At 40.2% G+C, this 15,054-nt stretch overlaps 1 protein-coding gene across 23 annotated transcripts in view; it reads left to right on the plus strand.

Annotated features, from left to right (window-relative positions):
* LOC135986103 (poly(rC)-binding protein 3-like) overlaps window positions 1-15,054 on the plus strand; it is a 525,102-nt gene that overhangs the window by 423,957 nt on the left and 86,091 nt on the right. The window contains exon 5 of one of the 23 annotated variants that reach the window (XM_065629881.1): window positions 321-476. The exons of the other annotated variants lie outside the window; for them this stretch is intronic. The gene's annotated coding sequence lies outside the window, so the exon portion shown is untranslated. The remainder of the gene's footprint in view (window positions 1-320; window positions 477-15,054) is intronic. 23 annotated transcript variants of the gene reach the window in all.

A 15,054-nucleotide genomic window follows, 5' to 3' on the forward strand; every position in this document is an offset into this window, starting at 1 on the left:
CATTGAAGTACAGCAAGGAAAGAAAGCAATGTGGACTTCAGGCAACAAGAAATCCAGCCTTTTAAACCAACCTGACCTAGTGCAATTTTATGTTCAAGTAACACAAGGAGGACTTCAAATACACTTGTACAGAAGGCAGATAATTGACTCTTAGCAATGGATGATGAATAAGGCTTTTATTAGGTGTAGTGTCAGCCTTTGACACCATTGATCACAAGGCTTGTTGACTCATGTGTTGCATGATCTACTTCACACTTGAGCATTCAGTCAGGTGGTCAACATAATAACTATACCTCTCCTAATTCTTATTTAAACCCTAGTTTGAAAGTTCAAGAGCGGCTTAAAGTTTGCTGGTCCTCTGCAAAAAGGGAAGTTTGAAGGTGAATTTTGCTGTCTGAAGGAGCAACTGGCTGTGGATTTGTATTTCACTAAGCACCCATCTCTGATTAGACCTCCTAGCACTGGTTGCTGAAAAGGTAATGCATTGGGAAGCATCTATGGAAATGGAGGCATTTTTTAGTAGCAGTTCAAAATTGAGATAATCTTCTCAATCCTTTGCCAATTCCATAAATGTTCAACTCTGGTTTTGTTATGTCAACTAAGTGCTATTAAAGACCAGCTGTGGTGTTGGATTTTTTTTTTTATTTGTACACATTGTATTTGTGCTGAAGACCTATATCCTTAGAAAGTATTTCTATCTTTCTATTAAAGGTTACAATCCTGGCTGAAGCATATTTATTTGGACATCTCTGACCAGTGACATTTCAAGATCAAGACCTTTGGGTTTCAGTGTGTAGAACAAAATGTTATGATTCTTTTGTTTCTACTTTCAGATTCATTCACTGAGATGGCTGAAACTGTGCTTGGTGAATCAACAGCTATATCTTGCCCTCTTCAAAACTGGTGGGCAGGGATGGGAGAAGACAGCAGGGTGGCTTTTAGAGAAAAATGCCTTTTCTCCACCGCATCAGTTGTCTTCCCCCATATAAGCTTGGTGATGCCTATAATGGGAACAGAAGTGCTGTCTTGTGTTAATTGTGTTTTCTCAACAGAGTTCAATTATCTTTTCTTAACATGGACAGCATTTAAAAATTAATTAATTTTGATTAATCCTTGTCCCTGTTAAATGGCTATGCTTAACAATATAATTTCATTAGCAGTGCCATTTAGTTCTAATATAGTGTATTTTATACAACAGGCAAGAGGGCATGAGAGATTGACAGCTGTCTTTTTACCTGCTTCCTAAAATGCTAGTGCAGCCCTTCTGCTATGTCCATAAAGGACAAAGCCTGCTCTTTGCAGGGTCAGCACTGCTCCTCATGTCACAACAGAGAGAGGCAAAGGGCATCTTTACTCCTACCTTTCACCCAGCCCAGCCAGGGCTAGCAGTCTGTGTAAACATAGTGCAATATCAAGCCTTCTCGGAGTGTACCAGGGAAGAGCTTAGTTCAAAGGTTTTCTTTATCTGAACAAAGAAGCGCCCAATCAAGTAGCTGACACTATTTGTGGGGTGTCTTCTTGGAAAACTAGACCCTGTCATTCATCTCAAACATTTTAACCATTCAATACAGTGTCCGTCTGCGTCACTGATAGTACTGACAGTGGGGCCTGGTTTCCTAAGGGAAAACATGAGTTCTTGTTCTTTACTTTCTGCTCATCTATTTATTTAATCATGGATTGGGAACGATCTGCCTGTCACTGTATATCAAGCAATAGGAGTGGGATTCTTGAGGGCAATAAATGAACAAGTCATCCAAAAAGGTTTTAGGGACTTCATGAGTATATCAAACACAACAGCAGGTCAGGGTCCCACATTACTCTGGGCTGTCAGCGTGGCCCATCTGAGCTGACACCCCTCGCTGCAACCCCTTTGCGGAAAGGAGACCAGACGTGCTGTGAGTTTGCAGGGCGGCCGCAGGCCTTCCCTCTCCCTCCCAAATGGGCAGGGAACGTGTCCCCAAGCGCAACAGGGTGGTTGTTTCCTGAGCAGCCTGGGCCTACACTTCCCTCCTTGGGGGTGTTGGGGTGGAAGCCGACAAGCATCCAGGCTTTGTGCAAGTTCCCAAAACAAACGGCAGCTTTTTGGGAGGTGGAGAAAACGCCCAGATCCAGACATTGTGCAAGCTCAGTATCTTCTCGGAGTTAAAGGTAAAGCAGTTGTGCATTTCAAAAGAAGCAAATGATAAACCTTTAACAAAGCAAGATGCTGCATTGCTCCGAGCCCCCTACCTGAAGAAGGGGTTGAAAGAGAAAACAAGACAATATATGTTAGCACACAGTGTTTAAGCAAAATGCTCCGTCCTGCTACTCCAGTTCCTTAATACATCCTGAAGTAACAGTAGCGACATAGACTTTTTGTTTGGCAGTTCATCTTTAAATGAAGAAAAGAGACCATTAAAGTGTGTATATTATATTCAGAGGCTAATGTTCTCATACAGGAGCTGAATAACAATAGCCTAAGGATAAATGCCTTTAAATTTGTAAGACCATCAAAGAGACAATATTGTCTTTAATACATCTTACAGTGATGGATTTACCCTAACTTTTTATTTTACTGGTTGGATATCTCACACCTAATGGTTAGATCAGACATTAGGAAAAAGTTAACAAGCCTTGGAACAGGCTGCCCAGGGAAGTGGTGGAGTCACCATCCCTGGAGGTGTTCAAAAGATGTGAAGATGTGGTGCTTAGGGATGTGGTTTACAGACAGTGTTAAGTTTACAGTCAGACTTAATGATCTTAAATGTCTTTTCCAACCTAAATGATTCTATAATCGATGCTATAGACTTTTTTAAAAATAATTTTGTGCTTGTCGGCAATTAATTGATCTACCATTTCTGCTGCCATTGATGTGGCTGCCATTTATTCTCATGGCAGAGCTCCTGGTGGTTTCCACAAGAGGAGTCCTGGGCATTTAATTTTAGTTTTCAAGAACTTAACTTTTGCAAGTAAGTATGGATTTAGAGGAACTTTAAAAATGATTTATTTTATTTGAAAATAAGATCCTCTTTTTAAAACACCTGCAGTGAGTGTATCTAACTATTTTTAACATTGTAGTTTGGACCGTCATCTGCTTTGCCCTTCCTTATGCACTAATACCAACAAGTAAATTAATTTAATCTAGACTTATATGAGTCTAGCTTTGACCCAATCTGTGTACAAAAACAACTAAAAAACTAGCAATGCATAATGTGTCTGTGGACTTCTGAAGACCCTTCAACTCTTGATGCGTGACATTTTCAAATAGGGCTACACCTTCAACAAGTAACATCTATATAATCAAATCTGTTTGTCTATTGACTTTTTTTTTAAAGGTACTAGTTGCACATTTCACTGAAAAAAAGGTTTATCCTAACGCCCAGTTTCAAGGGACAAATTACTCTTTTCAAGATCTCATTCAGAAAGTATCATATTGTTTGGATGAGAGCTGGGTATGTTGTCTATGTTGATTTGTTATTTTGGAGAATCATGACTCATTGTAAATTGGTCTGGGGCTTTCTGGCTCTGTTGTGTTCATTTCTCCATGCCCTGTTAACTTACTCCTGATGCACTCCAGATATTCTTTTCATGCAGTGGCCTGGGTTTTGTCTTTTTCTTGATATTGTACAATGTCCCACCACTTACACATGGTCAGAAATAGCATCATCAATTTTATTCTAGTTATAATATTACCCTAGAATCTTTCAGGCAGATTATCATATGTCGTTGGTGTAGCAGCTGCTTTTTCAAAATAGAGCAAGATCTCTGGGGTGTCTTCTCCCAGGCAGTTTCCTAATAACACATTGTCTGAGGCATCTCTTTTCTCTTTTTCCCTATCTAGCAGTGGACAACTATTCTGAAGAGTTCTTTCCAGACTCACAGATCCAGTCCCTCGCAAATTTGTTTAGCGATACAATCAGTGCTGCCACTCCTAGCAAGATTAATTTCACTGCTGCACAGGCACAAAAATAGGAGCCACAGATGCCTAGATCTGTTGGCAAGTGAAGCATTAATTGAACAAGAAACATCAACTTTTTTCTTACTTTGGCTGAACATTTAAAATGTGCTTCTAAAAAAATAAATCATCTCCTTGAAGCAGTTTCCTACTGTTTTTGTGCTAAAGTTTGCCAATTTCCCAGCTGCCTCCTATTCAGTACAAAGACAGGTAGCATCCTCTGTTGTGCTTTTTGACCCAGATTTTTTATTCACATACGTCAGTGTTTGCAGTAAACAGGAATTTGAAATGACCAAGTGCTGGATCCTGTTGTCTTGCGACTAACCTTTTCAATCTTTGTTTTTACTACCCAGCAACTGGATACAAATAAAGCAGAGGAATAAAGCCTGAAATACTCAATAACAATACAAATGAAGATCATAAAAGAAAAAATTCATACGAAATGTTGATAGGAAGCTACACTGAACAATTTGCATATGTTTCAACTTACAATCACATCTGCTTTGCACAGTCTGCAGTCTCTTCGTTGTTCCACTCCCATCATAGCCAATGCAGAGTAGCCCATGTGGAAAAAAACAGAGATGTCTGAAGAATTTTTCTTTCCAGCCCCCTCCCATCTGCATTTCTGTGACACCATTGTAAACCTAGCTGGGTTGTCTTGTAAAGCATATCAAGGTATCATTTCATTTGTTCTTGAGCTGGATTTATGCAAGTTTGCAAAAATAAAGCAAATTCTATTTTTTTCAAATAGTTATAATAACAGCAATAAAAGGATATCAACTCAGAAGCCTTTAACTAATGCAGAGTAAACCCATACATCTCCCTGGGAAGCAAAGCTGCGATTAGCATGTTTGAATACCTCACTACAAGTGATACTTTGTGAAAATGCAGCACTCTTTGTGGGAATGAAAAGTGCAGTTGTGAAGCAGGTTGTTAATTAACAGAAGTGTTAGTGTAGTGCTTGCTGTGATTTCATCCCAGCTTAACAGAGCAGAACCAAATTGAAGAGCCAAAAAAAACCAAAAACCAAAAAGCCAACCACGCAAGCAAGAGCTCTCTTGTTGGTGGGTTTTTTACATCCTGAGAATTTGACTTTATACTTTATTCTAATTCCCACACATTAGTGTAGATGGCAGAAAATCATGCAGCATTGATTTTAATTCAAGCCTCCATATGTTTTAAGTACTTACATTTTTCCAAGATTATTTCTAGTTGTTGCAAAGCTTGGAAATGAACAAGGCGATTTTATGTTGTTGAAATCTTACCAAAGTTTTAGTCTGAGTTCAGACTGCAGACTGACTCTTGACAGCTAGATTTTCTCTGTAGAGGAACTAAGAAGGAAAGAGAGTCTCCCTAAGGTAACAGCATCATGTTAAGACAGCAGAGTGTTCTCACTTGTCCTGCCCTAATCCTACTACCAAAGCAAACCCATGTGTGAATGCTCACCTAACACTGTGTCTGGGACACGCTTAGCAGTGGGCTTCAGGTTAAAGTGAGTGGATGTTATTTTGCCACTGAACCAATGAAGGTCGTTTTAGTCTGCCTGTTTTAATGATTTTGCAGAATCGTTGTGAGCAAGTTAGGTGCATTCTGACATCTCCTGACACAGAGACATCACTAAACACATGCACTCAGTGAAAATTAGTATTTGCAATGCCAGAAAAGTGCATCTAACACATTTTATTTTAAAAGAGGGGCAGTCCATTCTAATTTTTTAACTGATATCCTATTTTCTCTCATGTAAAATGCAATAAAATTACAGTTTTCTCTTGTTAGATGAGAGTAACTGATAAATGAAATGCTTTCAGTGTAAGACTGTATGATAACTCAGCATGACACAATCAAGCAAATTATAGATCAGTGACAGATGACGAGTGCTCTCTCCAAATTGTCATTGATATCATGCAGTGGCAAAAAGACTATCTTCTTACGTGCTGCTTTATGAAATGATTTGCAGATCTTGCTATTCCTGAGTTGCTAAGCCGCTTGGTGCTTCACATCATATATGCTCATGCTCCAGCAGAGAACAAGACAATGCCTTCACATCCTGGCAGTCTTAAAGCAGACTCTCAGCACAGCCTTTTCTTCAGGCAGGGGATCAAGGAAGTTTTCCTCCCTCTCCAGCCTCAACTTCCCATCTTTGTCCTGCTCGCAGAAGCAAGAGCGATTCATCTGTAACTGGAGAAGGGCAGCAACAGCTGATTTTCTCCGATGCTAGGGTTAGTGATGATGCAATTCATTGCTGTCAAAGAAGAGAGAATACTTTTTCCCAGGCTTTGAGTGTCTTACTGAAGGCCCACTCAACAGCAAGAAATGTTTGGGGAGTTTTTGCCTTGGTTCCCAAAGTCATTTCACATATTCACGGCGCTGCTTCATTTATTCTCAAATGAAATATGCTTTGTAAGCTAATCTTCCTTAGTTAAAGGCCTGTGTGCAAGTGAGTGTTTTAACCGACATGACTGCAAATGGAAACGCCTCATGCTGTTGAAATGCCCAGAGCTGTCACAGGTCTGGTCTGAGACCAGAGAGCTCTTCTGACCGCCTGTCCATGCTCACAACTGCACAACACAGCAGCAGATTGTGATGGCTTCCAGAATCTGGGTAGGTCTTCTCTGCCTTCCAGAGCTTTATCATCTCTTGCACAAATCTGCTCCAAGGGGATTGTTTCCCTGAGGCAGCCTTGCCTTATCCTATGGAGAACCTCATGGTGTGTCCAAAATGGAAATTAAAAGGCCACAGGAAGAAGCGTGAGCAGGTCTGGGATCTGGCTTGAATTGTGCGAACTGGCTGTGAAGGAACGTGGCCGGACTGACGGTAAGCCATCACCCATTGCCCATCACTGGTACCATTCAGTGTCTGAAACACTAAGAAACACTGCCAAAAACAGGCTTTCCAGCCCCAAAACCCAGAAAGACAGGTCTGTCGTATTACAGTTTTGTATTAATTGTTCAAGAACAGATTGTTTCATTACTAATACTAGTGAAAAATCAAGTGATGTCTTTGTGACTACTGTGAACAGGACTGCGTTTGTAAGTCCAAAAAAAATGTAAACTACAAAGCTTTCTTGTTTCCTGTGATCAAGTTATATTCCCACACCAATGTGCATAGCAACAACTTTAGGGAACAAAAGAGTCTTTGTTTAAAATAAATGATTTTTCAGTTCTTCTTAATTTAGCATAGAGTGACCCTTTATATTCAGAAGCTCAAACATGTCTAGAAATTGTTGGAGCGCCTAAAATTCTCAGCATATTAAAATTGCGCTTTTTAGAAATGGAAACACACAGAGCATAGCAGGGAAAAGACTGGCTTGCAAGGAAGGAGACAGCAGAACCAAAGGTAGTGCTGCTTTTTTTTGGTGTTTGTTGCTTGCATGCAAAACAGCTGTGATACTCATTTAAAAAATTCACGGTGTGTGATGACTTGTGTATTATGTGACGCTAATTGTAAAGTGGAACAAAAGTGGATGTGATATTGATTAGAACAACAAAGCTTAATGAAGCAATTGTTAAGGCATAGCCTCCATACTGAGGAGGCTCAAAGTGCAAGTTGTTTGCTTAAAAAAAAAAAAAAAGGTGCTGTTTTTATGAATGAATGTTGGCAGGACACTGAGGACTTTATATCTGCAGTGTAAATGCTGTTACACTGTAGACTGGTAACAGCATAGACTTAGGTGGTGTTTAGCTTTATTTCTATCTGAAGGAATTCCCATGTGTCTCCTAGTAGTTGTACAGGCTTGTGAGGCCTGTAGGTTTCACTTTGCTGGCCATGGAAGATGAAAATCATGATGTTCTGTGAGGCCAAAGGAGTTCAGGCTTTTTTCTTTACACATCTTTTTTGCTTGAAAGGATATTCTTCAAGACAGAGACTCTCTTTATATCTGTTTCTACTGTGCCACTAACCCCGCTGTCAGTGCTTAACAAAGGGTATGTAGCGTTGCACTGAAAAACAACATGAAAAGAACTTTAAAGTGGCAGAAACAAGCTCTTGGAAGTCAGGAAAAGCCAGACGTGGTTTCTTCTGTGCTTTCAGTTTGGCCTTATTACACATACATATTGTGTGACAGTCATGAGTGACATCATTGCATCAGTTTTTCCACAGGAGCAGCGTTCCCTTGGGCATGACATGAGCAGTGTTCAGGGCATGAATCAGTTTGGCATAATGAATGAGGATGTTGTTGAAGAAGTTAATCTAGGAACTGACAATTGTGTAATGAAGGAGGAGGATGACTTCAGGAAAGGAAATGATGGGCTTGTGTTTAAGTCAGATGAACTTGAGGCCAGAGATTTCACTGCTGGCCCTGCCCCAGGGTGTCAGGGAGAAGGGAGGCATTGGAATGAGGATTGGGCTCTGGGCAGTGTGGGAAAGTCCAGCCAGGCTTCTCCTGACTGCCTGTCCTCTTGGCTGCCTGCTATGGGCAAGCCAGGCTGATCTGCTCCTTGAGGCTCCCAACACAGTGTGTGCAGTGTCAGCGGGGGGGCCCAGCTAGGGGCAGCCCAAGCTTTGGGCATGTTGTCATCCCAAGTCTGGAGGGTGCAAGCCAATGGCAAGAAATGGTCATTCTCTGTGGTTCGTAAGGCAGGAAGAGGAGGTGCCTGCCTGGGTTTGAAGATTTAGGAAAAAAACAAATCAGCGCAAAGATGGTGTTGGCCGGAGGCCACAAGGTTACGAGCCCTGCAGAAGACAGCAAAGTTTGAAGCCAAGAGCTGGGCACAGTGTCAATGCACATTTTGTTTTAGTGGGACTTCTGGAGAGATGTGAGGAGCATGCAGTCCTTAGCTGCTTAGATCTTTGCGATTTTGTGGTCACCGGCCTGTGGTCTCCAGCTAGCCAGAAGCAACAATCCTTTCCTGATATAGAGGGGTCTAATGAGGAATTGCAGATAAGGCCCAGTTTTGAAGCTTGGATCTCTCTGTTGGGGCTTGGTGGAAATTCTTGTATTTGTTGGTAGAGCTAGGAAGATGTGCCACTTCAGAGTTTGGCATTCTCAGCTCAGGTCTAGGTTTCAACTTGTCTCCAAAAAAACTCATTGCAGCACAAGATAGTTGCATGAAGAGATACCAGGACACTGGCATAGAAATGGGATGGTAAATTTTGCTTCTTGGTCTTTGATGGGAAAAGCAAGAAACCTGCTGGTACTAGTTGTTATTTGCCACACACTTCAGTTTAAGCATCATTCTTTAATCATTCTAGCAGCTTCCCAACTAATCAGATTATTCTTGTGTGAGTTTTCCTGAAAGACAAAAATTAGTTTAAATCCACTTCAGGTGAGCAGGGAGAATCCAGTTAATAACACTGAGCTATTTACACTGGAGTGCCAGCAGGTCGCTAAAATAAATTCAGCTTGCTTGGCATGCCTTTGACAGGACATCTGCTGTTGAATTTCACCTGATAACATCTGGGCCCAATTACTTTTCTAAAATGGTGGAAAAAAAAGATAAATTTTCATGGAGAAATAGTGCCTGTAATTTGCATGCTGTTTCTTTAAGGATGTGGATGTGGGGATCTCAAAACATTTCAGAAATGTGAAAGGACATTTTCATTCAGTCATCAAAATGTATTTGCAACATAGCTTTCATTTTCTTAAAAAGTTATAATTAATATATAAGAAAGCTCAATCAATACTTTTACTTTCCAGTCTGTATTGAGCAAGCAGTTGTCACAGCTAGTAAGAAAACAACGTATGTTGCTCTTTTCAAAAGAAAAAGTTCACTCTTGTGATTTGATGTGTAAATTGCTGAAGAAAATTTGAAGGTTAATTTAGTCTCCAGATTTGACACATCTTTCCAAATTGATTAACTACCAACACTGCAGCTCTAAGACTGATGAAGGCAGCAGAGAAATGACCCCTCCTCTTGTTTTGCTACTACAAAGACAGTTACACTGCAAGTTGCTGAGAAATTCAGCTCCGTAAACTTGAATCTTCCTGGAACTGAGATAGCATGATTGAGAAACAGCAAGGAATTACCAAGAGATACCAACGTGTCTTGTGGTCCCTGAGTAACAGCAGAAAATTTTAACCCTGCACAACTAGAAATGGGCAAAACTGCTCAGGAAAAAAACGCAACATCTGATTCTTCAGTGCTATCCATTTTGTATAGCCAGGTATGGTTATATAAACATTTTCTCAGTCAGCAAAGCCAATTTAGTAAGTCACCCAACTCTGTCTTGTGCCAAGTTATTGTTTGCAGGGCAGCGCTATAAACCAGAGCCATATTTGGGGTTTCTGTGTTTGGCTTTGGTTTGGTATTTTTTGGTTGTTTTTCAAGTCAAATCGGTTCAGTACTGTTTTGTTCAGTTTATGGCTGCATCAGTACAACTGAGAGGATAGGGGACTGCAGGAAAGAAGCAAATATAAAAAAAAAAAAAGAATGGAGAGTTCTTAAGCTGCATTTTTCATTACATAAAATGTTTATGTAACTCTCATTCTTACAGGGCGAGGATGTGCCGTGACACTATTCTGATGTGGCAGCATTTTCTTGGGAGTTTCCTAATGAAACAAAGAGAAGGGAGAATTGTCAGAAATAGCATTATCTGCCGCTACCCAAATATTTTATGGAAACAAAGCAGTTTCAACATCTTCTAATGAAATATTCCTCATTATCTGTTAGGTTATCTAAGGGGCTACTAAGGATGTGAATGTAATAGTAGGTATGCTGGAGATAAGGATGTGCAATGGATGTGCAACGTGCGTGTACACTTGTCTGCTCTGATATGAGGAGTTTGGGAGTCTGCACTGAACTGACTCAGGGCCGCTTCCAGTTCTTAACTGCAGACATACATAGGTAGATGGAGAATGTTTGATTAATTTGAAATTCCTTTTTTATTCCGTGTCCATGGAGCTTTTATTTCAGCTTCATGCACACACAAAGAGCCATCATTATTTAGAAAGGCTAGTTACGTTTGCATGAAGCCAATGAGTCAGAAACTAATGACCTCTAAATAAACTGTTAAATTAGAAATTGTTTTTCTGTGGACCTATCAGTACCTTCTGAAGGTACTTATAATCCAGTTGTATTGAGTAACATTTTATTTTGTGACGTTAATTTGAGTCAGATTGCCCTATAATGGAATAAACCAAGTTGTTTGCACACACAACTGTCCTTGAATATAAAATGCAGTATGTCGTCCAGTCAGTTTGTTATTCACTGTGAACAGTTCAGGACAAACCTGTAGCCAGATAAATCAATCCCAGTACACATAAGAATGGCAAACACACTCATAAAAACTTTATTTTCTTTCTGGACAATTTACCAGCAGCATAAAGACATTGTATTTATCAAACTGTTGACAAGCAGTGGTTGAAGTAGCTCCAGTGTTCATAGTGATCACTAACTGCCACAGTATTGAAAGATTTTGGATTCAGTCTCCTTCAGTGTCAGCGTATGATTAATTGTAAATCTGTCACAAAAAGTATGCAGTCATAAAGCAACTTAAAGCAGGGATGTGTACCAAAATAAGTGGATTAGATTTTTACATATCAGGAACAAAAGGGACACAAAATCCTCCAAATTAAATTTGTTTCAAAAGTAAACTCAAATGAAGCCAACACTTTTAATCTACTAAAGATGTAAATGGCTGTTCACCTTGCAGAGTTCAAGGTAATGCTACCAGCGTAAGGATAAGGCCCAGTTCTGTATACCTTCAACCACTGAAGCAGTCCCAGTGACATTAAGGGCATGTGCTCAAGTGGTGTAAACACTAGCATGGCTTTGTAAACCTGCAGTATTATTCCACCAGGGCAGCCCTTGTGTGGTTACAGCTTGGACTAGCAAATGAACACATTATTGTTTGTACGCAACCTTCAGACACAGTAAACTACTTCTGGTAGGTACATGGTGTGGGCCTGGAAGGTTGTATCGGCAGAGCTTTAACATCCAGAAATTACAACTTCTTGTCCCTTGCTAGCCAACACTAGAAGAAACTTGTACAGATCTAGTTAGCCCTTACCAGAAAGCTTGTTGTGCAGACCAATGCTTTCGCAGTTAAGCCTATATACAGAACCAGACGTTGTTTCCATTTCCTTTGGTCCTGCGTAGCTGTTACAATTATTACCTACTTGCAACGAGCGGGAAGGGCTTTTGCCCCCTTGCTTTGAGCTGGGTAAGTCCACAGATAGTCCACGGGATGTTACTGTCTTAAGTGTCTGCAGAATTTGCCGCACTGTTTTTGACAGCGAAAGCAAGACTGTAAGTTTTTGAGGCTTGAGGTTGAAATCATAGGATGTATAGGTCTAAGGAGTGATGCTTTGCTCGATCAGAATCCCTGCAGGAGCCGGGAGACCACTAAGCGGTAGCAAATGGCATAGGTAGTTGGATTCAGATGGCTTCAACTGCACTCAAGTCCTTGGACCCAACTTCTGATTTCACCTACCCAACAGGAAATACTGGGTGCAGGGACTTTGGAGGTATTTGACCCATTTGAACCTGGACTTCAGTGTAACTCTGCCATTTTCTGTAGTGTGTGTGCTGTCACTGTAGGGCTTCATGCCTATCTTTTGGCATTGCTGGTGTTTTCACTCCAAACATCCCTCTGTTGTCCCAAAACCAGGATTCTTTCTCCCCGTTATGCAATAAACCTAATTCTACACACAGGGACAAGATATTACAGAGTTGCACAAGTCTGGATGCAGGAATAAAGCCAGCATGCCAGAAAGAAAAGTAACGACCATTATATACAAAATCTTATCACTACATTCACACCCTCTGCACAGTCCTAAAGAGCCAATTGGTTACATAGTTGCATATTGGTTACATAATCATTTTAGCATATAATGAGCAACGTTCAGCTAAAGGACACTTTATTCAACAGTCTCAAGATATATGTTAAAACAAGACTCAACTAATTGTGCAGGCTTCAGAAAGTCTGAAGCTGGGAGGTCAGTAATATCTGTAGTTTCTGTTTAGGTGTTTGCGAGTCACTCTTACCTTTGTTAGAGGAGCAGACTGACCTAAAACTGAGAGAATTTACACAGCTTTAGGTTTGCCATTGCCAATAAGATTCTTTCTTTTAAGTGGTAATGAGTACACCTCCATACTTGTGTTTCACTGCTCATGCTGAGCTGCTCCTCTGGGAAACGAGGGGACAAGGGACAGCAGAGTGTCCCTTTTCGAACTAAGACGGAAGTCCTCGTTTCTGGTCTCAGTCCAGAGCAGTGCATTTGTGTTGGAGCAAGAGAGACCAGGCTGAGGTCAGGGAGTTTCCTCTCAAAGCTTGTACTGCAGCTGCTTTGGACAAGATCTGAAGAGAGGAAAGGGAGAGAGCCTGGCTGGTGGATTCACATTTTCGTATTCTAGAAGCCACATGGTATCTGCTAGCTGCTAGTTCATCCAGCAATGCCTTTTCCCTGTGAAGAGCCATTGTCATTCTAATACATGCCGCAAATGTATTTTGTGATTCAAGCTGGAAAATGGAATTTGGAATGTCCTACATGCAAAAAAATAAGACCCTTTGTTTAAACTTAAAAAAAAAAAAAAAAAAAGTCAGCAACAAAACAACTCAGTTTTCCATTAAAAAGCTGCTTTCATGGAAGTTTTTCCAGTAGCCTGTCAGTTACTTATGCATTTGTGGGAGAGACCAATGAAATGTTTATTGCAATAGGCTGTGTACAAATTTTCTTCCTGCCAAACCTACATGTTTCAGAGTTGCAAGACTATATTTTGCTAAAATGTATGAGTAATTTTTTCCTCTCCTCCATGGATTCTTTTTTTTTTTTTTTTTTTGAAGTATGTCATCTGAAAGGAATTTTGTGGCCACAAGTAAGAAATTCTGGTCTGATGACTTCGGTCGCAAAATTAATAACTCTCTCATTTTATGAAACAGTGCAGCTGTTAGCATATTCAGTCTGCATGTAAAGTCGAGCCAGGTTGTGTTAATAGTCCATCAGTAAGGAGGAGGTAAGAGCCACTAAGTTTTGCATTATGCATTTCCAAAAGCTGGATGGCAAAACGGTCATTTTTAGAAGTCCCAGGATGTCAGCAACTGTGTGTGTGTGTATGTGGGATGTGCGGGGGAAGAAAATGTGTAGCTATAACTATTCCTCTACATCAGCTTCTGTGATTCATGGAATAGAAAGAGAATGATTTGCATTATGTATTTGCATGACCAAAAGTACTAAAGTATTTAGTCATCTTTGCATTTCTTATTTAGTATTCTTCTGTTGGTTTGCTTTTATTTCTGCTAGTCTTCTCAAGCACTATTAGAATACAGTAATTTTTGAGTACTGTAGTTATCTCAGTTATCTCTACTCCCAGGAGAGCTGGATTCCACTGGTTTTTAATAGTAGAAATGCCTAGGAATGGATTATATTTTTCAAATGTTTAGGTGACAGAAACAGGACTCTTAGACCAGTTGCTCATTTAGGAATTCTTAACAAAATAGCTTGCAGAAATTCAGAATATTCAGGTTTGAGTCTCTTGAACTACTTGGTAGAGATCTGATGCAGGGAAGGAAGCAGGCAGTGTGGCTCGCAGTGAGGAGAAGCACTGTTAGTTTGCCTGGGGCTTGGAGATATCATCACGGATATCCCTCTATTAACACATACACACCTCAAATAAAACATGCCGCCTTAGGCTTTTTGTAGCATTTGAAATTTTATCTTTGAAGAAATACTCTGGGAGGCAAAGATGTGGTGTTGGAGATTTTCAGGGGTTTTATTCAACTAGCCATAATAACAAATTACCTGTGTAATCTTTCTCCAGGGTCCTAATACTTCAACAGAATTTATGTTTCTCAGACTTTAACACACACACACACCAAAAAAAAAAACCTACACAAAATGATTAGGTTCAATGTTTTCAGGCTGACTACATTTTTTTTTTCCTCAATTTTGCTATTAACCAAATCTGTCATGATGAGAAATTGTGAAGTAGAGCCACTTGAAAGCTATTGGTAAAGCCCAAGAAATCCTTCAGTGGTTCACCACCTTTCCTATTTAGAGCACAGGGAAATCAAAAGAGAGGGAAATGCCATGTATTTCTGATATTTCCTTTCCCTGAAATGCCCTCTTTTTTATCCTCTTGTCTTAGACATCCACCAGCAGTGTTTTGTAGTCAACAGGTTGCTGTAGAAACATTAAAAGTGTAGTTATCTGTAGAAGTCAACCACCAAGCACTGTGCCGTTC

Source organism: Caloenas nicobarica, chromosome 2, assembly GCF_036013445.1.
Source record: "Caloenas nicobarica isolate bCalNic1 chromosome 2, bCalNic1.hap1, whole genome shotgun sequence".
In the NCBI taxonomy this organism is placed as follows: Eukaryota; Metazoa; Chordata; class Aves; order Columbiformes; family Columbidae; genus Caloenas; species Caloenas nicobarica.